Here is a 22,060-nt window from a genome sequence, read left to right as displayed (position 1 = left end):
CTGCTTATTCCGTGTGAAGAAATACAATAGAACTCAAAAATGTCTTTGCTTCTTACAGCCTTTAAGTTTCATTTAGTTGCAGATACAGAGATAATGATGATGGCAGGGATGCGCAAAGAAAGGATCTCCTTAGGTTTTGAATTACACAGAAGTCTTTTACCCCAAATGGTGAAATTGTATGCAAAGCAGAGAGAGGAAGCTGCTGCTAGATGAATATAAAAATGGTCAGGAAGAAGGAAGCTTTATATGGTAGGTGAAACTTAACAGCTAAGTGAATCATACGAATCTTAAAGTTGAGTCAGAACTGCATGATTGAGCAGTGGCTTTTTGTACATATAACGTGAACGGGCAGTATGTTACAGAAGAAAGTCTACAAGGGACATAAAATAATTATTTCCTTTTTCTGTCCTTGGAAATCACTTAAGGATTAATATAGTAATTTTCCATTGTAGAAAACAGTTTTGAAAATGTGTGTTGTTTTCATTCAGTGGGGTCTTTTAGGTTTATTTTCATATCTACTGTTCATTAGAAACATTTGATTAAGAGCTTGGCTGTTACTACTGAGTGTTACTAATGTAAAAAGCCAGGTTTTGAAGCAGCCTTGTTACAGGGAATGCTGAAAATTGGTTGTATATGGATATGGTTGTTCTTTGGGAAACAATAATTAAAACTGCTTTACTAAAGCTGCAGTGTTTTATTAAAAATTTAACTTAAAAATAATTAATGAAAAAAGCAACGCAACTAAAATTAAAGGATCAGAACCTGAGGGATCTAAACTTGGGCTAATATAATGCAATGCTCACGAGTTTCCAGGCTCTGTCCAAGAGCCCAGCTCTGCTCCTGGAAAGGAACCTGATAAGCTGACAGTAAAAAATTTTGAATATATGAGAATGGCTTTTCTCAAACAAATTTGCAATAGAAGTTATCATTTGCAGAAATGCCCCTCATTTCCAGGGATGCAGAACTTTCAGTAAATAAAATATTCTATGTGCATTTTCTGTCCATCTATTTGGATCTTTCATTCTGTTATTGTTCTCTATGTCACCTTTCAACAGGGAAGGGGAGTATCATAAAACGTTATAGTCTGTGTACATGTGCATACTATGTGTATGGTATTGTGAAGGAATCAGCTATGAAAATGTGGCTTTTGTGGTACCAACGAATAACATTTTTCTTACCCATTTAGCTTAGGGCAAGAGATTGTATCGCTTTAAGAATTCTGACAGATGTCTTCCAGTTTTGTCGATAAAATATTCTAAGATAATCTATAGCGCTCATTACGAGCCTGGTTGGTACAAAAAACCTATCCTTTTTTAATGATTGGTGTTTGCACATGCAGGTTAGTTTCAGTATTTTCATCTCTGTAATCTTTAGGTAAAAATGCTTAGGTAGGGATGTAAACTGTTGGAGGCCTCACTGATTCCTGCAGCTTCCTAAATAACTGCTACAAGGCTAACAGGATATGGAAAGCTTTTCCTGGCTGCAGATTATGAATAAATTTAGTGAGTAAGGTCTGTGCAGCGTTTTAGTTTATCTCAAGTCTCAGGAAAGAGCTTCTCAAACAGAGAGCCTCAGTAGGACCTGTGCACCAGCATATAAGCATGCTTTCTGGATAAGAATACTTTCCTCACATGAAGGTGGCATCACATTTTAAGAACTCGTCAAATGTAAGTCTTGTTTCATAGCTGAGTTGTAGTGTTAAGATTTATGTCATTTGCAAAGCATCAATCTAATTTAGGACAGACAATGTTACACCCTCTAGGAACCAGCTGCTGGGATCGAGAATAACTACAACAGCAGCAAGTGAGGAAAAAAATCAGATGGTTTAAGACAACTTGTGTAAGAAAGATAGTGAAATTAAATATTCATGATTCTTAGGGTGGAGAGAGAACATCAGAATAAAAATTACTGGACTTCAAGAAGGCAGACCACAGAAAATTCATAGGTAAGATCTCACAGAAGGAAAGTCTGAGGTGAGAGAAGAACTGAGGAGATAACACAGTTCTTTGGAGATGGGAAGGTCATGACTGAAAGTGTATCCCAGTGCAGGAGAAAGAGACCAACTGTAATAATAGACCAGTTCAGTTAAACAAGAAATTTCATTGACTTCAAACACGAGGAGGGGAGGCCTCTGGAAAGTGGAAATTCAGATACCACTGAAGAACAGTGTTAACAGATAGGGATGAAAGTAGATGAGATACAACTGTCAACTGAAAGAGAATAAATACGTAAGTAGTGAAAGATTTGTGCTAACAGAAGTGCAGACTACTCTGAAAAAGATGGCTGTTGACACAAGTGATTGCGTGTTTGGTTCAGATTTGCAGTTTGAATTTTTTTGTTTGTTGTAGTTTGTTATAGATGACTGGTCCAAAAAGTCAAAAATAACTGCCAGTGCATTACTTGTACAATTGATGCAAGTGATAAAGATTGAAGAAGCTTACCTAGAAAAAGGAGAATGGAACAGAAAATAGTTATATGTTGTCAAATCAACTGGACCTGAAGAATTTCTTCCTGATATTTAAAGAACTGATCTAAGGAACTTCAGCATTTTTAAGATCATCTTTGAAAATTAATGTAAAACAAGGAGTACCAGATGACTGAAAAAAGCAAAAAAACATTGCTTTAACTTTTTTTAAGGATAAAATGGAGAAGAAGATAGAAATTATAGCTCAACTGGCCTGACGTTAAGTCTTTTTTTCCTGACAAGTAAAAATTAAGATCTGCTATTGGCATCAGCAAGATATCCATGACATGCATAACAGCTGACAAGTATTTGCTATGATCAAGTCAGATAAACCCAGTCTAATTTCTTTCTGTGAAAAAGTGACAGATCTTGTGAATGGGGATAAGAACTAGTTGCTAAATGTTTCACATGACTTTTTCGTAAGTACCAATAAAAAAACAAGGAAACAAAGTCTAGCCAAGCAGACAAGACCCTCAAAGCAAGTATTAATTGATCAGGGTTAGAATGTGCAGGTTGGGATTCTACATGTAGCTTCTCTGAATACAATATAAGGATAAAAGACGGTACTTACTAAATCAGTAGCAAATTGACAGATGTATTACAAGTATGTTACAAAACAGGATTGTAACTCCACATCTCAACTGGCGAAATGGTTTCCCAAAAAACAGGATGCAGTTCATCAAGATGACTGTAAGATGCTGCTGTTAAGCAGCAGCTAGATTTTTTCATTTAATTTTGCCAGGTTTCTTGAATAGGAGACTTGAATTTCAAAAGTTTTGATGGTTTTCCTTAGAAAATTGCTCCAGTGTTAAGGCTGCTATCAGTGCAAACAGCTGTCATTAACACCATCAAGAACTAGATCTGAAAACATGTTTTGCAACAGTTTCTGATAATAGAAATATAAACCAAGCTTTAATGTCTTCTAAGTAATTAAAAAATTTTATATAAACTTTTGCAACTGATACATTTCTGCTCATAATCCATAATTTGCTATTATAACATTTAATCTATACAATGATTGTGTAGTTGTCTTTAAGCTATCCGGTCAAAACTTTATTTAAAAAAATAAATCTGCATTTTTCAGTTGTGCATCAAACACCTGATCTCTGCTCACACTGTTTTAAAAGATTTCTTCAAATAATGTGTGTTGTTTTTAAAGAAATAAGGTGTGTATTAAAGATAGGATGGAATTCTTGTGATAAAAATAGTACTGAGTAGTATTACCAACAAAACAGGGTTTTGTGTTGCATTGTGGAATGCATCAAATAGAAGAACTACAATGCATTAGTTACTATCCACTTTCCCGATTCAGAATGTAATAGTCCTTGTGTCCTATCAGTTAGAGAGTAACATGCTAAAAAACCTGATCCATTTCTGAGTTTATTTAAGTATGTGTGTCTTGATTATGAAACAGATCTGATAAAAAGGATAAGATAGCTATGTGTTTACTGTACTAACTGCAGCATTTTGTTAGCAAGAGATGAGAGTATTCATTGCTCAAATTTACTTTGTAACCTGTGTTTAGAGAAGTTCTCAGATAAGCTTATTTTTAAAATCAGTATGATATGCTTTCCGCTCCATATTAACACATTTTTTCCCACTGGTGATCCAGAGAATTTCTTAAGGAGTCTCATTTGTCAGAAGTGTAATCCTCTTTTCACCTGAAGCATGTTCCTTACGGAAGGGATGAGTTAAGTACAGGTACCACCTTTTTCTTCAATCAAAAATACTGCAGTGCTGAAACATACTCAAAGGCCTCAGCCCATACTGCCTGTCAGTCTAATGCTGTTGAGGGGTTTTTGGTCTGTTGTTTTCAGAAGGGATTGCCGATAGATAAATAAGAAAGAAAATCCCTTGCAAGTCAGGTGTCTGTTTGGCATCTTCACAGTTTTATTATTGAAGACCCTGACCTTCAGACTGGAATCAGAACTGCTGCTCTTTGTGTACAGAATATCTGCCTTATACTTGGCAGAAGTCTCCATGACCAGTGGTTTTTCCAAGTTGACAACCTCAAGACTGTAGAGGCTCATGTAGATGAGAGACTTCAAAACTTGAAAATTGACATTGTCTGGTCTGGTTTTTTTTGAATGTTTAACCATTTCTTACTTGGAAATAATACTGAAGTTGCCAAGGAATTCCTTATGTTTCTGGCGTCCATGCCAGAAGACTCTCACTTCTTTCCCCCATCACATCACAGACTAATGCCTGGTCACGAGGGCAGGGACTGAGAGGCTCCACAGAAAAATGGCAGCCAAAACTGGATTGCCACCAACAGAGGACCTTTAAAAAGCACAGAGAGTAGTCTGGTTTTGATCAGCCTCTCTCATGAGAAAACATGGAAGGTGACAGGATAGTACTGCTGAAGTGTGTGGACAAAGAACTGGTTTCTGGAGTACATCACAACTAATACTTGCAGATCTACTTACTGAACATGTTCGTGCCTCAGAGCTTGGTGGTGTAGCACAACGTGGTACTACTACCTTACCTCTAAAATGAGCCCAGAGTCTGCACATAGTACTACCCTAGAACAAATGAGGAAAAATAATTTTTTTTTGAAAGACTGATTTAAATTAAATACTTTCTCTCAAAATATTAAATCAGTAACCTCTATTATAGCTGTATGCGCTATAATCTCTTAAAATCTCGGGGTTGGGGGAGGGGGGAAGAAAAAGGCAGCTACGTGATGCCAAAGTCTTAAAGAGAATGCACTGAATTGATGAATGGAGTTGCACAAAACCCTTCCTCTTTACAGAGTAAGAATCAGGAAGCAAGTCTTTGAAGTGCTAAACCACAGTCTGACAGCTATAGCTGCTTCTTGGAGTTCAGTTTAACTTTAACTAGCTCAATTTAAACAACTAGTTCTAACTTGGAAACAGATTGGGAATGGCAAAAGCTTGTGGGTTTTTTCCCCTTCCATTCGTAGATCTGTGAAGGTAAAAATCTACTGTCTCTAAAAGCTGAAGGTAGTGCCAGCTAGAAACAAATCAGTTCTATCCTCTTTATTAACAAGATGTATTTCATGCATGTGTCCTGTAGATTTAAAACAGATCAATCTAAGAACTATTTTGAATGCCATTTTTCATATTATTCTACTTTGCCTCCAGATAGGGCTCTATGCAAAACCAATGAAGTGTTAAATAATCAAGAAAAAATGTACTCAACCATTTTCTGATAAAATAAAATGTAACCATTTAGCATCTAATAAGCTGTAGAATTAAGTATATAAGATGTATTCCCTAATTATAAAAGGTTGCCAATCTTAGTGCAATGACTATATTTAATTGCAAACAAACATTTAATTAATCGCTAATGCAATAATAAAAACCAGTATTTTAGGAGAGATAAATACAGGTGCAAAATAAGGCTTAAAGCATAGTTCTCAGCTTATTTAAATCATTATTAAAAACAAGTCACTTTTGACAGAAACCGTTCATCCTTTGATCATACTTAATGACAGGCAGTATGGAGCATTTGCTTGGAGAGGCACAAGTTGGATTCCTCTTGGGTAACTGAACTTTTGAGGTCTGCTCTGAGATTAGCTGTCCTGGCTTTTGTTTGTAGTCAGGGAAGACAAATAGGCAGGCCTATCAGGGGATCGGTTCCATCCTAAAGGAGGTCACCTCAGTCGCTATGTGGAAGTGCCGGTCCCTGCTTCAGGAGCATAGGACGACTAATTCAGGCTTGGGCATCTGGTGTTTTGTGGTGGGTGGGGTGTTTTTCAGATTACTTCAGACATCTCAAAATGGAGAAGATGAATCTCAGTCAGTGGCTCGGCCAGCTACAGTACATGCAACTGACTTTGCTATCGCAATGTGTTTATGGTGCTATAGGGTTTCTTTGAGCTCCCCTAAGAGCATTTCCTTTGTGGTTTTTTGTTTGCTTTGGGGGTTTTTTACATGTCCTTTGCAGGGCCTACTATGAGGCTTGGCTGTTTTTTTTTTCTTTCCCCCCCCCCCCCCCCCCCCCCATCGAGATTGTATTCAAGTTTTCATTTGTTGTTTATCCTGCCTCTGCAAGGGACAACATGCTATGACTTCCTTGTACTCATAGCATTGGTTTATATACTTAGGTGAAGACTTAGGAGCTCAACATTCACTGTCAGTGTAGAAGGCAGAGCTCTTTTTGAACCTTAAATTCTCCTTGCTACTGACCTGCCTTGGTTTTTCACGGGTTTCCCAATTTGCACGAGTACATGACATTATTGTCTTTGTGAACTCAGTAAACTGAACTAAAAATTTCCAGTCCTGCTACACTTTTGAACATTCATCAGATTAATTGTTCTGTTTGGTTTTTTTATAATAGCATTTAACTGCTGCTTTCTACGCAGTTGTTTCAGGTCCGCAAGATTACAGTTGCTTCTGATACCTATAACTTAGTGCCTGAATGCTTATTTCTGTCATTTGAATTTCTCATGTTGAATTTCTCATGTCTGAGGAAAAAGAGAAACCATTTGCTAGGAAGCTTGACTTCTTTGAAAGTCAAGTTGTACATTCACATTCACAGTAAGCACAGCTTGAATTACTGAAGGTAACCAAGGGGCGGCACCAGTCCTCAAAATCTTTCAGAACTGTGCATTACCGGGTATGGACAGCGTGAGGAATCGACAAGGCTCCAACAAACATTAGCTCCGGAAGCTTGCGGGTTAGTACTTGCATCCATCTGCAGCCATGCATAATTTCTAGCCTTTTAGTTCCTTTTTCCTTGCTTTCCAGGATCTACTTTAACAGCTTCTTGGACTTCTAGTTTTTAGACAAATGCAAATCTAAAAAGAAAATATCAGTGTAGATGTTTTGATTTGCTATATAATAAATTGTGACGTATGTTGAATACCTGCCATTAGTTTCAGTGACATAATTTAAAAATAACAATTTCTGCCTGTACAGGAAAGACTACAAAATGTTTCAAGTAATAAACTTACCAAACTTCCAAGAGGAAGCAGTATTCTACTGTTATTTATCTGCCTGTTCTTATAAGTAATTAAATTTATCTCAATTATGTGGTTTAAATTTACACTTTACTTTCTCCCAGAAGTACTGATTTTCCTCATATAGAAATTGCAAATTCCTTGTCCGAGAAACTAAATGTACTCGTGATGTTAAGATGGATTTCAGTCTAAGTAATGGATATAAAAGAGACCTTAATTGAGGAAAACAAGTCATTGAGACATGAAATGTGTAAAAGTTGCTTTACATTATATAGTTGAAATGGCTTTAGAATGGAAGGGAGCACACTGGAAGAAAAAAAACGGTAAAAATTAACTTCGAATTAGCTAAAAAGTTTAATATTCTGACTAAGAATTATTTTTTCCACTATCAGTACTTTTTTGTAATATAGTCATAGTTTAAATGTCTGGAAAAAAAAAATGATAGGAAAAAGGGTGTGAAAATATCTAGCTTTTGCTTTTTTTATTATTATTTTATTTTATTAAACACTTGAACTTTCCTGATTTTAGATTGTGTTTTTTTTCTCAGAATTGAGTTTTTATCTGTACACCAAATTAACTGAGCAGGAATGGAACATACATTGCCTTGGTGCATCCATCTCACTGTAATACTTTTGCCTCTCCTGAGCTGACCTCAAAAAGCAGAACAATTAAGTCTTACTGTCCCTATGAGAAATAGTATTACACAGCTTTACTGAGGAAAACAGGAATTGAAAGTGGCCTGAAGGAGGTCAATCAGTCCCTTCCAGAACCAGTTACAAAGTTACTGGATGCTTCCATTTTCTCAGCAGTAGAATGTTGTCAGTCAATATCAAGAACATACGTAGTTTAAGCATACAGAAACTCTTGGCGTGTTTTCTCTGACAGAATGTCACTGGTTTAAATGTCTGTTAAACAAGCAATCGGTGATGTAATTCCCCCTAGGTGCCTAATATAGGTAGCAACTTTAAAAGCAGGAAGCTGCACAATCATGAAGTAGTTTGATCTTTGGTCTTTTCTTTAAGGTGGCAATGTTTTAGCTGCTTTCTAGCCTGACTTTCTCAACTATACATTTGTTGCAAGTTGTTACTAAAGGTATTGCATTTTATTCTGAACCGATGTTGTAGATTGTAGCATTGCAGCTTCCAGTGCAAAGCTGTGTTTCATTTAAGGTCTGGCTGCAAGGTGGGTTATTGCCATATTCTGCATCACTGATGTTAATAGTCTTTGCAACCTGAATTAGACTCTTTTTTTTTAACTCTTGCAGCCTATTTCCCCTTGTGTATTGATAGCTGTTTTTTCAATAGATTTTTTCATAAGATGTGTTAGTGGTGAAGGCCAAAACGAATGGTAAAAATGTTAGTAACTTTTGTAGAGGTTGAGAGTCTTTGAGGTCAGTTTCTGGCATGCAGTGATCGCCCTGGGGTCTATCTCCATTTAGAAATATAAGAGCTTCCAAGTTTTCTAATTGTATTAAAAAAAAAAAAGCTTTAGAGTGCAAACCTGATTTATTTTAAAAGTTAAAGCCCAGAGCCCCCTTTGCCTAGCGGAAAGGAGACGCGTTAGCTGTGCCGCGGGCCCCCGAGCCCGGCCGCGGTGTCCCGCCTTCGCCCGGAGACCGTCGCGTTGCACCAGCACCAGAGCTGCTGCGAGTTGCCTCTCTACTCCTGTGACTGAAAACCACACGTAACCAGCAAGTACAACATTTTAGTGCCACCCTGCAGCTTTACGCGCCTTCTTCGGCCCGGCCGGCCGCGGCTCCGGGGCGGCGGAACCTGCCCTGCCCCGCCACCCACAGCGTTGAAGGGCCAGAAAGCCCGGCCCTGGCGGTGCGCTTCTCTCAGAGCGCGATTCTAGTGAAAAAGCCCCAGTGTAAGGGCGCCTGCTCCCCCTCAGCCCGCCTACACTTCCCGTGGGCCCCGCTCCAGCCGCGGCGTTTCCCGCGGCTGTTGGGGAGTCCCGGATCGAGAGCGGGAGATTCTCCCCCTCCCGGCATCCCCCCGGACAAGCGTAACACCCTCCTGCGCAGTCCGGCGGGAATCGAAGGGAGAGCCGCAGCGCTCTGGCGCAGCGCTTCTCTCTGAATAGTGCCCTCCCGCCGTCCCGCGCCATCTTGAATACTAGCTGGGGGCAGCGTTCCCCCTCCCTCTTCAAGATGGCGCCGGCCGGTTGAGTGACATGTCCAGTCACGTGGGCAGCGGATGAGCCCCTCTCTCCCCCCGCCTTAAATGATCTCTATGGTTCAGCCGGACACACAGGCGGCGGCGGCGGCGGCGGCGGCGGCGAGGGACGGAGCCGCGGCGGGAGCGGGGCCGCAGCGCCCGCCCGTCGCCTTCTTTGTCTGCGGCCTCGGCAAGGCGAGCGCTTCCCCCTCCCCGACCCTCCGGGTGTCCTCGCCCGAGGTCTCGGCTCCTTCCTCCCCGCCGGGAGGGGGGGTGGGGGCTTCCCGCTGGGGCGGGGGTTACCCCCGGCCCCTGCGCCCCGGCCGGCAGCACGACGCGTCCTCGGGCGAGCGGGGCTGGGTCCGGAACGCCCCGGCCCATCGCCTCCGCTTTCTCCGGGGAGCGGGCGGACCGGCCTGCCGGGGCCCGGCGGGTGGGGGCGGCGGGAGGTCAGCGGCGGGCTGGCGGCGGCTGCCTCTCCGCCCGCGCCCCCTTCCCCCGCGGGCTGCCCGCGGCCGGCGCTGGCGGGGCCGCCGTGCTGCAGGGAGGGGCGGCGCGGCAGGTCCTGTGCGGCCGCGGCTCCTGCGGAGGGTGGGCGAGGGGGGCGGCTGAAGCGGGCTGGGGGGGTCGGTGTGTGTGTGTGTGTGTGTGTGTGTGTGTTGATGGGGTCGGGGGGGGGGGGTCTGTCTGCTGTGTTTCTTTTTCCCCCCACCCCGTTTCTCTCCTTTCTTCCCTCCCTCCCTCCTTCCCCTCCCGCCCCATCCGCTATAGGCTTGCGGAACGGTGGCTGTTTGAAATTAAACATGATCTTTACTGTACCAGCTGGGGTCTGTAATGTATCTGATAAATGAAGCTCTTCGCGTCGGTTTCAGGTCATGCAAGGAAAAGAGCAAAGCTGGGGAGGGAGCTGGGCGGGGTTTCCCTTTGCTTTTCACAGTCAGGCGAGAGGAGTCTGGTTGATGTCTGCAGCAGATAAAGGAGACAAGAGGATCATCAAAAGACCCCAGAGCCCTTTTATCTTTCTGCTGTTTTTCCCTCTGATTTCATTTATCGTTGCCGTGTTGTCTGTCTACTTGTTTGCCCCCTTCAGAGGGGTCGGGTGCACCAGGGCCCTGGCTGAGGTAGTAGTTTGTGCTGTTGGTCGGGTTGTGACATTGCCCGCTGTGGAGATAACTGCGCAAGCTACTGCCTTGCTAGTGCTGGTGATGATCAGCTGCAGATGAAGACAATGACAATGGGAATCCCCTTTGTTTTCCTGGGATTGCATGCTGCTGAGGTGGCAACAATTCCTTCTCCTCCTACTTCTGCAGAAGGAGTCTAGCCTTGGCCACTGCGATGAGTAGTGGGGTTCGACCCCGTCACTAGAATGCTGCTTCTTTCGCAGAGCTGGATGAAAAACCGTTAGTTTCACACTGTTTGGAGGGCATCTGAATTTGGGCTGAAGAGCAAGCGTCTGCATTTCTTCTCTTGCTTAGACCTTATTATTCACATGGCATCCTTGAAAGAGGTGGATTTTCTATTTTGTGAAGACAGATCAATGAAGGACTTGTATTTTCTGTGTTTTGAATATGCAAAACTTGTATGTGTGATATTAAGTGCTTTTGTTTGAACGGTAAAAAAATCCTGAATATCTAACAAAAGTGAAAATATGTAATTACCGCTTCCTTATGCTGATACGATGGTCTTTTTACAATACAGTTGACTTAATTGTACTGCTTGGTGCTAACAGTTTTTTTAGGTGAACTGAGATACCTTTCCTGTATATTTTGACTTATTGTGAAAAGCAAACCCATGAATCTGCTACTGTGAATTAATTAAAATTGCTGGTATATTTATGGTGATGGCTAAGGATATCTTTTTGATACTAATTTTAGTGTGTTGATCACTTATTACAATGGCTTAAACTTGGAAAATATTAAAACATTTACAATAAATGTGCATAACTGTCTCTTACATTTTTAAAAATGAGAGTTAATTTTTCAGTCTTTGTGAGACCTAACTATGAACAGGTCATGGTTAATCTTGAGTTCATAGTGGAAGTTAAAGCTCTAGCTAAACACTTGAAAATAAGTTGGTGCCTTAGTACTGCTTCTAATTCACAGTTCTAATGTATTTATAATATTCAGAAGAGTTGGGCAAGGTTATAGATACTTAACTTTGCCTCTGTTCTTTAATTGTTTGAACTCATTTTATTTAGAATACAGGCAAAGGCTGCTCTTGCACCTCTGCTGAATGTAAAGTGCCTTGTAGAACATAGGGAACATCGTTACTTGCTGACAGGTTTAATCTGATGATACTTCATTTCTGCCCTGTGCAATGCGTTAATCTGGTAATTCAAGCCCGGTCATAAACTAAACTTTTTAAAAGCTAGGTATTGTCATGCTCACTAATGAACTAATACGTTAAGTGCTCTTACTAGTAGGTTTTCTTTGAAGTGAAATAGCGATCAATGTTGTTGACTGTCCACAAATTTAAAACATACCCTGGCTTTTTTTCCCCCACCTTAATTGGAATGGGCAAAAAAGAATAACATAGCTGCCTGCTCCTCACATCCTAACGAACAGCACATCTCAAATAGAGCCCTTTGAGGTCTGATCTGGAAGTTAGGGTGGTATTTTCACCACCTACCTTAAGGCATCTATTTTAGCTGGCTAATCCACTAGTCCCTCTCTCTTCAGTGGAGAAGGCAGCGATCGATCCCTGATGTAAGTCACATTTTCAAGTGCCTTTAGCATTATTTGATCTGAAGTATCCTTTCAAGGGGCTTGTCTCTCTGTGTTGATTGTAAGGGAGGTAAAGGCGCTTCAGCTAAGCTAAGTGTCTCTAGGTGGGTGGTGTGAAATAGTCCTCCCTGTTGCTTTCCCTTCTTATGCTCAGGCAACTTGGGAAGAACTAGAACTTAACTTGCTTTGTAGCTTTTTGGGTTTGAGGGAGAGAATCAATGGGAGTAAATTATGTTCAAGCATGCTACCATTAAACACTTACTTGTTTATCTCCTGTGTAAAAGACCTCCCTTAAACTTCGCTTGCCACCTGAACAATCAGTTCTTTGTGTTCTGGATGGTGACTTCAGAGTTCAGGAGAATGTTAAGAATCTGTGCTAAAATAAGATAGTGCTACTGAAATAATGCAGGTAGGAGGACTACTGGCGAGATACATAATGGATGAGGTGGTTTGTCCTCATGTCCTCTTAATGTCTCGGTTGCATATTGCTCGGTGTAAGGTTTTAGGTGCGTATGTGTGAATTATTTCCTTGAGGAGTTGCATTCAAGATGCTTGGCTTTGATTTAGGGTTATCCATGCATTTCTTTGTTCAGAACCCTTCTCAGTCTTGCATTTGAAGTATCGAAATTAGTCAAGTTCCATGCTTAGCATTGTCCCAGTCTCAGTCCTTCCTGCTTTCACTGTCCAGCTTGCATAGCTTGCTTCTATGAGGAAGGCTGCGACATCGTGCTTTGAGGCAAAAAGATTCTTCAGTGGAATGGAAAGCCTTATCTCAGCAATATTGTAAAAGTCAAAGTTGGTGTTTCTGAAAATACTGTGAAAACCTCAAATGGAAAGAGTAGCTCATATCTTGCGAATTCAGTGACCCTTTATTGTGATTTGATGAATTGGTTTGGAAAGAAAAATTGCATCATGCCAATTAAGAAACTGTACTGCTGGCACATTATTGTCTATGGCATTGTCTCTTGCTGAATTTTTTCCCCCTTTATTCTTTAGAGGTTTCACTCAGTCAAGCTTCTTGTGTGAATTTGTTATAGAAGCATTAAAATAGGCACATGGCTGAGTTGATGGAATTTCTGTGCAAAGTTATTTAGTTTATAGTATCCCTATTGTGTATTGTTTGCTGTGCTGGGTGAGAAAGTACTGCAAGAAATATTCCTCTAGCTTTTCTGAGCACTTCTTTTGACTCATGGAATAATAAAAATGCATTGAGATTCTCAGCATAGTCAATTAAGCTTTAGATGCTCTTATTCCCTGGTTTGATGTCTTTTTGCGCTATTGTCTTACCTATTTTGTGAAGAACAGTCACCAGCTGCTCACCCCTCCAGCTACTGCCTGTCAGTGCTGCTTCAAAAGATACTGGCATGCATCAACCTAAAATCTTAGATTCAAGATAGTCGCTTCCCTGCAGGGTGCGGTTGCCCTCTCTGTCACCAAGGAGAGTGCCGTGTTCCCATGCTAGCAGAATTGGTATTTGAGAACTTGTCTTCACTGAGGGCTGGCTTGGTGGTTCTACTTTAATAGATCCTGAGCCACGCACATAATGAGCGAGACCTCCTACTTACACTGGGAAGCAGCTTAAGACAGTAAGAGGAAATGCCAGTTTCTAGAGAATTATGTCTATAAATACATAAGTACTTACTTAAAATACATCAATGCGTCTAACAAGTTATATGTGCGGCTTTTCATTGGATGCATTATTTCCTCTGTAAGAATGAGTACTAAATTAACATAAGGAAATGCTTACACTAGTAATTATAAATGAAAGTGGACCACATTCTTTGAAGCTTATTTGCATCTTCCGCTGTTACTCAATGAAATGATGGAAATTGGTTCTAGAACATTGCTTCTAGAGGCAGTAATATATTTATTTTATTCTATTTTATTTTTCATGGTATATGCCTCTGGAGAGATTCTTTCTGAAGCAGGAGTGTCATTAAAAAAAAAAGTGTGAATGTTTGGGAAATTGTCTTCAATATCCAGAATCTAGTTATCTAGTATGCCTTGAATATTGGTCTTCTAATATATATTTGGATCATAATTTATACAGATTTATAAACTATAAGAAAGTACTCAATCTTTTGAGCTGAGCAAGTTGAGTTTCTCGCTGAGACTCTTTTAGCCTCTGAGCTGCATTAACGTACAGGCTTCATGAATTTCTGTCAAAAAAGAACACATGTCCTGCTGCTGAAAGTGTTAAAGGTGGGGAAGGACTGAAGAAATACAACGAAAAATGTTACCTTTACTGGGGATTTAGTGGAACAGCTGAAGTGAAAGGCTCACATTTAATGGGAAGGGGCTAGATTGTGCCCTTGGACGTGGACAGTGCTACATGACAGTGAAAGCTGCTGTGTTTGGTCTGGGAAGCGAGTCTAAAGACTGCATGTGGACTTCTATTTCTGCTCCTTGGCCAAGACTTTACCTGCAGAAAGGGGGCTCCCACCTGGCCTTCCAGCTTCTCTTCCCAAGTTTGCTTATTTTTGCTGTCTTTCCATTTTCTTTGTACCTAAATTTCTCACTCTTGCCCTATTAATTTGTGTACCCTGCTTGCCTCTGCAACCCAGGCAAAACTGCCTGTATCTTTGCAGTTAATAGCATGGGAAGTTTGCCTGCCTGTTTATGCTTTTGGTGAAGTTCGTGGTGGCTGCAGCAAAGAACTGTCTTGGTGCCTCAGATTAACTACATCCAGAACTTAGTGATGTGAATGCGTATACAAATGGAAAAAAATCCAGTCTTGCAACTTCTTTCATAAATGTTGAAAGTCTCTTCTTTTTCTAGGCCAGCTAAGAAAGTAACGGTGTGATGTCTGGTTATCAGGTCCCTTCCTGGTCCCTGATCACCTTGGTCCTTCTTTCCACCCTCTCTACAGTAACTTTTGAAGCCAAAAACTGTCTTCAGCCACTTGAAAGACAGTTGAAGTTTTAAAAGAAAATTATGTTCTTCTGACTTCCGTGAAAATAGGTTTAAGTGTCTCATCACCAAAGTACTGTGATATTTCCCAATTCTGCCTTTCACTTGAAGAGAACTGAGAGTGTGCCTCATCCTGTTCTGAGGGGTGCTTTTTTTGCCCTCCATTTCATCCTCTGCAAGAAGTGAGGATTTTGCCTTGTGTGTGTCTTAAGCCTTTTCCCACAAAAATGATATGAAGGAATTGGTGCGAAAATGCTGGTTTTGAATAAGGCAAGGTCATACTTATCCTACGTTCTGTGTGGAGGTTTGTGTGTGTTGGAAGAGAGGATAGTTTTGCTGTTGGTTAATGTTAGGAGGGACTGTTCAAGTGGAAGTCCAGTGACCCAGTATTACCTGTGGTACATGTTCTTGGAAGGGTGTGTTTCTTTGATGCCAAGACTTTTGACCAGAAAGGCAAGAGCATCCTTTGTATGCCATCTGCAAAGAAAAACAGTAGGTGCGGAAGCAAAGAAAACGGTATGGTGACAGACTTCCAGCTGCTTTGAAATCTACTTTTTAATCTGGTAGCTGGTTTATCTGGTCAAAATTGCGGGTGGAGGGGATTGCTGAGGTTTTGTGTTTCAGGCTGAAGCTTAGTTTTCAAGTTTTCAGTCTAAAATGAGTCTTGTTCGCTCCCAGACTTTGTACACGATGCTCTTAAAGGGGAAGTTGGTCCAGCTGAGGAGCTTCCAGAAGGAAGCTTCTGGAAAATTAAAATAAACTTAAAAATTGCACAGTTTAATTATCATTAAAAGCTGTGGTTATGATAGTGAGTTACATTTCAGTATTTGAAGTGTGAAGTGGTGCCTCTTTTCTTATGTCGGTGGAACTGAAAGGTCTATCACTGTTGTCCAGTAAAGTGATACTTGAGATGAATTGTGTTTCTGTGGAATACCATGGGTTTCATCAGGTAGTGGTGATGCAGCTGTTAGAGACGCACGTCTCTCGTGCAGTGGCAAGTGTGGTGGTATGCCCAGCCTAATGGAGATAACGCAGAGGGGCCAAAAAAGAACTCAAAACCTGAGACATCTCTTTGAGAGCCCCTGTGGTGTTTCCACTCCTGGTATGGGAGCATGGGACCTTCAGAACCTTCTAAAAAATTTATTGCTACATCAATAACCTATGTAATAGGTACTAATTCAGGTAAGAAAGCCACCACCTGGATCTGTTTTTCCATTCCCCGTATCTTAACAGGACAGATCCCACTATTTTATGTTTCCTTGAATGATTTTTAGGAGCATTGTAGCTGAACCCTGAGTTATACCAGGAGGAAGATGAGGCCAAGGAGGTAGATGTTTAATGGTGTGTGTCCTTTTTGTTCTTGCTATTCCAAAATTGAACACATAGATTAGAAGCCAAGGGAGATACAGTACTAAAGTACAGTCCTCTGTGTAACACTGTGTCTGTGCAATGAATGCACAGGCTAAACGGTGCAGTCTGACTCTGTGAAGCCCTGGGCTTCTTCCACCTGTGGTTTAACCCCAGCAGGCAACTGAGCATCAACAGCTGCTCACTCACACGCACCCCCATCCCACCCCCACCCCCCCCGCTCTGGGATGGGGGAGAAAATCAGAAAGGTAAGAGGGAGAAAACTCCTGGGTTGAGATAAAGACAATTTAATAGGTAAAGCAAAAGCCCTGCCTGCAAGCAAAGCAAAGGAATTAATTCACCACTCCCCATGGGCAGGCAGGTGTTTGGCCATCCCCAGGAAAGCAGGGCTCCATCATGTGTAGCAGTTACTTGGGAAGACAAAACACTGTAGCTCTGAAGGTTCCCCCCTTCCTCCTCCTTCTGCCAGCTTTATATGCTGAGCTTGGTGTGGTGTGGAATATCCCTTTGGTCAGGTGGAATCCGCTGTCCCAGCTGTGTCCCCTCCCAACTGCTTGTGCCCCCCCAGCCTGTGCACTGGTGGGGTGTGGTGAGGAGCAGAAAAGACCTTGGCTCTGTGCAAGCGCTGCTCAGCAGTTACTAAAACATCCTTATATTTTCAACACTGTTTCCAGCACAGATCCAAAACAGCCCCCTGCTAGCTACTATGAAGAAAATTTACTCCAGCCAGAACCAGCACACTTGAAGATTAACAGGTCATCTCTGTACTGCAGGCAGCAGCTACGCTTTACAGTAGGAAACCTATTCCTAAAACTTTGTGGCAATGTGGGCTGCTGTAGTGAGGAGACTGTCCATCTGTAGCGTACCTCAGGGCTACACCAGCATGTGTAGTTTACGTAAGGGTCTTTATATATAATAAACTACAGCCCTTCAGCACGTCCTGCAAAGTCGATTTACTGCTATCTTGCACCTAGTTCTTGCTGCTTGTGTCTAGCTAGGACTGCTTCAAGGCCATCTGTGTTACGTAGGATGGAACAAGGACGTCTACAGTCACCTGGTTGGAGTTTGGATCTTAAATTCTCTATCATCCTAGATTTCAAAAGCTTTTCTGTCTGGAAAGCTGCCTGTACCTCCTTACAGGTCTAGGTCAAACTACAACTTACCCCTCACTGAGGAGAATTTTTGGCTTAGGTGAACAAGGTGGGAATTGCCGGCAGATTCAGGACAACTGCATGAGTGGGACTGCATTTCAGGTCTGTGGGTGAAGAGCTGTCACTCTCCCAACTGCATCAGTACACCTCTTGTCAAGAGAGCAACTACCCTCTATGGAGCCTTGCTGCCTCCAATTCTGGTCACCTGGTGGACAATTACTTTAGAATGGATAAATGTGATGTCTGAATCCATGTTCATGGGTGGTTTGTATTGTGGTGGTGCAAAAGCTTACTATATGGTGTCTTGTCTAGAGTTCTCGGGCTAAGCAGAAACTAAATCGCTTCCTTGCCTCCACTTACCTACCTGCCTTACCTTGTTAGGGGCCAGTACCTACACATACAATGGGCAGTGCTGAATACGTGGTATCTGCCTGAGGTTGTCTTTCTCAAGGTGATAATTGTAAGCATTACCAGGGAGTATGCATGCATTGTCACGGTACGTATCTATCTTGTGCTGTTCTGTGTCATGTAACCCTGTCTGATTTACACAGTGGTTTCAGTCAGGTGCTGAGATTTGGCAGCCTAGAGATCTAGTGTGGCAGTGTAATAGTAATCTTACGAACTAGGCTTATTCCTGGTGCCAGCAGTATTGTGGCAGTCTTTTGTGCTGCAAAACCTGAATATGGACCCAAGAAATCCTTCTGGCAGCAAGGATGCAGTAGGTTACTTTTTTATAACCCCATGTAGGTTTAGCTAGAATGCCTAGATGTAAGGTAGGTCTGAAATGGCACGTATAAATGTACAATGCGAGAGCTAGCACTGCTGTCCACATTAAATGTTTATCAGTGTGCCAGTCTGCCAGCTACAATGCCATTTTCCAGGTCCCTCAGGCTTCTTCCCTCTCTTGTGACCTAGCTTTTCCACTACTCCCCAGCCTCATGAACATCTATCTTCTTTCCAGTACCTGAAAGATTGCTTTCTAGTTGTGTTAGTCCCTGATGTCATACATGGTCTGTCATGCATCCTCTACCCAGCTGCTGTCTTTGCTACTTCAGTGCGTGGATATAGGCTAGAATAGAAAAAAGAAAATAGGGAAAGGTGGCAGAAGCAGCAAGTGCTTACGTTTACTAATCCTTTTTTAATGGTTGAAAAGTAAAGTGGTCTAATAAGGCAACAAAGTGCAAGGCCAGTAGTGATGCTAATCAAAACCCAAATGAAATGATCAGTGCAAGGTCTAGTGGGAGCAGAGGTCCTTAAGCGTTTATGTAATGTGTTCTCCCCTCCCTTTCCCAGCCTTGTACTACCTACGGCCCTGCTGTTGTAACAACATAGTGGTGGAGTGCTTAGAATATCACACGGCTTCTGACAGCCCCCAGCAGCCACCACATGAGCTGCAGCAAGCTGAAGTTGAATCTGGAGGCAGCACACAAATGGTTCAGGTGCCATTAGGATCTTCTGCTTCTAAAAGTCCTAATGCAGGTGGCTCAGCTGGCCATGATGGCCGTGTGAAAGCCTGGCCAGATGGCTGCGGTCAGCTTATGCCAAGACTGGGCTTGGCATTTTCCCAGAAAATCCTTTATGGTAATTCTGAGGTCTTTATGGTACCCTCCGCAGGCTGCTGTTGACTGGGGTGGCAGGAGCTGCGGAGCAGGGGGGCCCACCTTCAGAAGAACCAGCAGAGGCAGAGAGTGAACCACTGGAACTGTCCCTAATGATAGCTGCAGATGGCATAGCGATCGATGGGACAGTCCATGTGGAACATTTAATGTTACAAAGCAATCCAGAATGTTGTTATTCACAGTCCAACATATTTAATACTGTCAATCATGAAGTACCATATCTACTAGCAAAAAAGTAGGCTACATCCGCAGGATGTGTTGTATAGAGACCTAAAAGTAGTTTGAGGTAACAGATGGCAACTCTCGGTCTGTTATATAAAATTATTTGTAAACGTCAGGAAAAAAAATAAAAATAGAATTAATTCACTCAAAAATTCCTACTGGTTTAAAGAACATATTGAGATTATATCTGATGGATAATAGGAGTGTTTCACAGGAAAATGATTGCAGTGGACCTGGTGTTTTGAAAATTAAGCCTAAATGGTAGAAAAAGAGGGCTTCTCTTCTCTTCATCTCTTTTGGAATTTATTATTTGAGTAAAAGATGTGCAGCTTTTACCTGCAAAGTTGACACCGTTGTGGGTCACTGCACCTACAGACTTCTGGGTTCAGTCATGATGCACGAAAATCCCAAAGTTGTCAGACTAAGCCAGAGCAGCAAGGACTGAGGTGATCTTACTGTCTTTACTGACTCTGATCTTGTCCCAACCATTACCTGAAATACCAAGACTTGGCTACTTTCGATTGTCCCTTTGTGCTTCGGTTTCTCCCTCTTTCTTTTCAAGTCCTTCTGATTTTTGCCTTTATGCTAATCAAGTCTTGTTTAATTAGTCAGAAGCTTGTCTTCTGCAATCTTGTGACCAGGTAAAAAGCAGTGTCTTTCGTGTGATAATAGTTTTGGCAGAACCTGAAGTGACTGAAAGATGATACATCTTTTCATTAATAGTAACTGGTGTGGAAGAGTCTAGCAAGACCAAATGGCATTTTCTTATTTGTTTAGTGTTTAGAATTTTTTTTCTCCCTTTTTCTCTTGTTATATTTGTACCTCCCTCAGCTTCGGGACGTGAATCTCTAGGCTATTTCAAGTTGTTTTCCCAGCCGCAAAAACACCATTAACACTGTTATCAACATTTTGTTTTGTCAGGACTGTCAAAACAGGAGTGTTTTTTCTATTCTGTATTTTAGTATATCTAAAACAATGGGAAAAGGGATACAACTGAAGATTTAGGTTACCTTTCGAATGATTTAACTGGGTAGGCTTTGCCACTGCCTCCCCCACAGTCTTTTTAAAGGGCTTGCACATTTCTAGTATGGTTGCCTGTAACAGAATTAAGCAGGGTGAGATTGCTGGGCTCATATCCCTGACATTCCATACAGTACCACACAGCATCATGTTAACCACTGTGTACTGATTTTGGCAGTATACCTGGGCCAAGGCAGTCAACACAGAGACTTTACCTCATTAAACAAAGACTGAGAAAAGGGGCTGGTGTCATTGTAGCCCCCTTGAAGTGGACTTCTGCTACAGAGCTTCAGTATACAGAAAGAAAGCTATTAAGCTGAACAAGGTGATCTTCCCATCATATAGCACTTGATTATTGTATATTGGTGGACTGATCATCTTAATTCAGAAAGAAAATGGGACTATTGGAGAGAATTCAAAGAATGAAGTGTTTGGGGGAAAAGTCTCAAGATGCAAGCCATACACGTATGCAGCAGATCAAAGAAAAGGATGGAAGGTAACATAGCATTTATATATGGCAAAGTAAACGGATTTGTGGGGAGCTTTTAATAATATATAGAGGCACAGAAGATGCAGCTGTATCTTATGCCATTAATTTCTACGGTGTGAGTGCTAGGAGTGATTCAACATTTGAACAACTGACTGGGAAAAGTGGTAGAACGGAAACATGGTATAGGTATTACAACTACTTCTTTAAAAAACACACACTGGTCCATGTTTGATGTTAGAGATTTGAAAAAAATTATGGCTGTTGTATAGAGCGAGTGATGACTACTGCTAGGCCAAAATGGTACCTGGGAATGGCTGTCTTCAGCATCAAACTCCATGGCTACTCAATAGCTAAGCTTTTGCAGTGATTTCAAAGCAGGATTCAAAGCCTGGTCATCAAAACAGGCAGGCTCTTCTACTTGGTTCTGTGGGCCCTGGACCTCTCTTTCCTAGCAGTCAGTAATCCTGCCACCCTTACTGTACTTAAATTCCTCCGCTCCATTGAGTCCAAGAGGACAATAACCATGGTAATGGTCCTTCTCTTCTTTCTGTAGTGCAAAAATCTGCAGAATGCCTATGGCTATTAACTGAAAACTCAAACGTCAGCGATTTCCTTCCTCTTCTCCTCCTAGCCAGGAAAAATAAAATCATTAACAATGCACTGTTGCATATTGTACACCACTTTTCACTACGAAATACAGTTATTGTGTGCCTGTCACCAGTGTTTCCTTAGCTTCATATCCTGCTGCATTCGCTGTTCCTAGAAATCATGCTGAACTTGCGTTCCTCATTCTGGTTCACAAGGCACGTGTCCACCTCTAGCTTAGGGACATTCTTTTGGCCTTTGGAATAAGTTGTTTCATTCTGCAGCAACAGTGAGTCATCTGTAGTATCGTCCTTTCTGCTGGATGTAGCTCTGCTGATGGTTACCGAAACATAGCTGCCAGGGATGTCAGTCATAGAATGTGCCCAGAACTGTCCGACCACCAAATGCACTTCTGGGTCGTGTCC

Source organism: Falco peregrinus, chromosome 6, assembly GCF_023634155.1.
Source record: "Falco peregrinus isolate bFalPer1 chromosome 6, bFalPer1.pri, whole genome shotgun sequence".
Classification (NCBI taxonomy): Eukaryota; Metazoa; Chordata; class Aves; order Falconiformes; family Falconidae; genus Falco; species Falco peregrinus.
Note: the sequence above shows the minus strand (reverse complement) of the source record.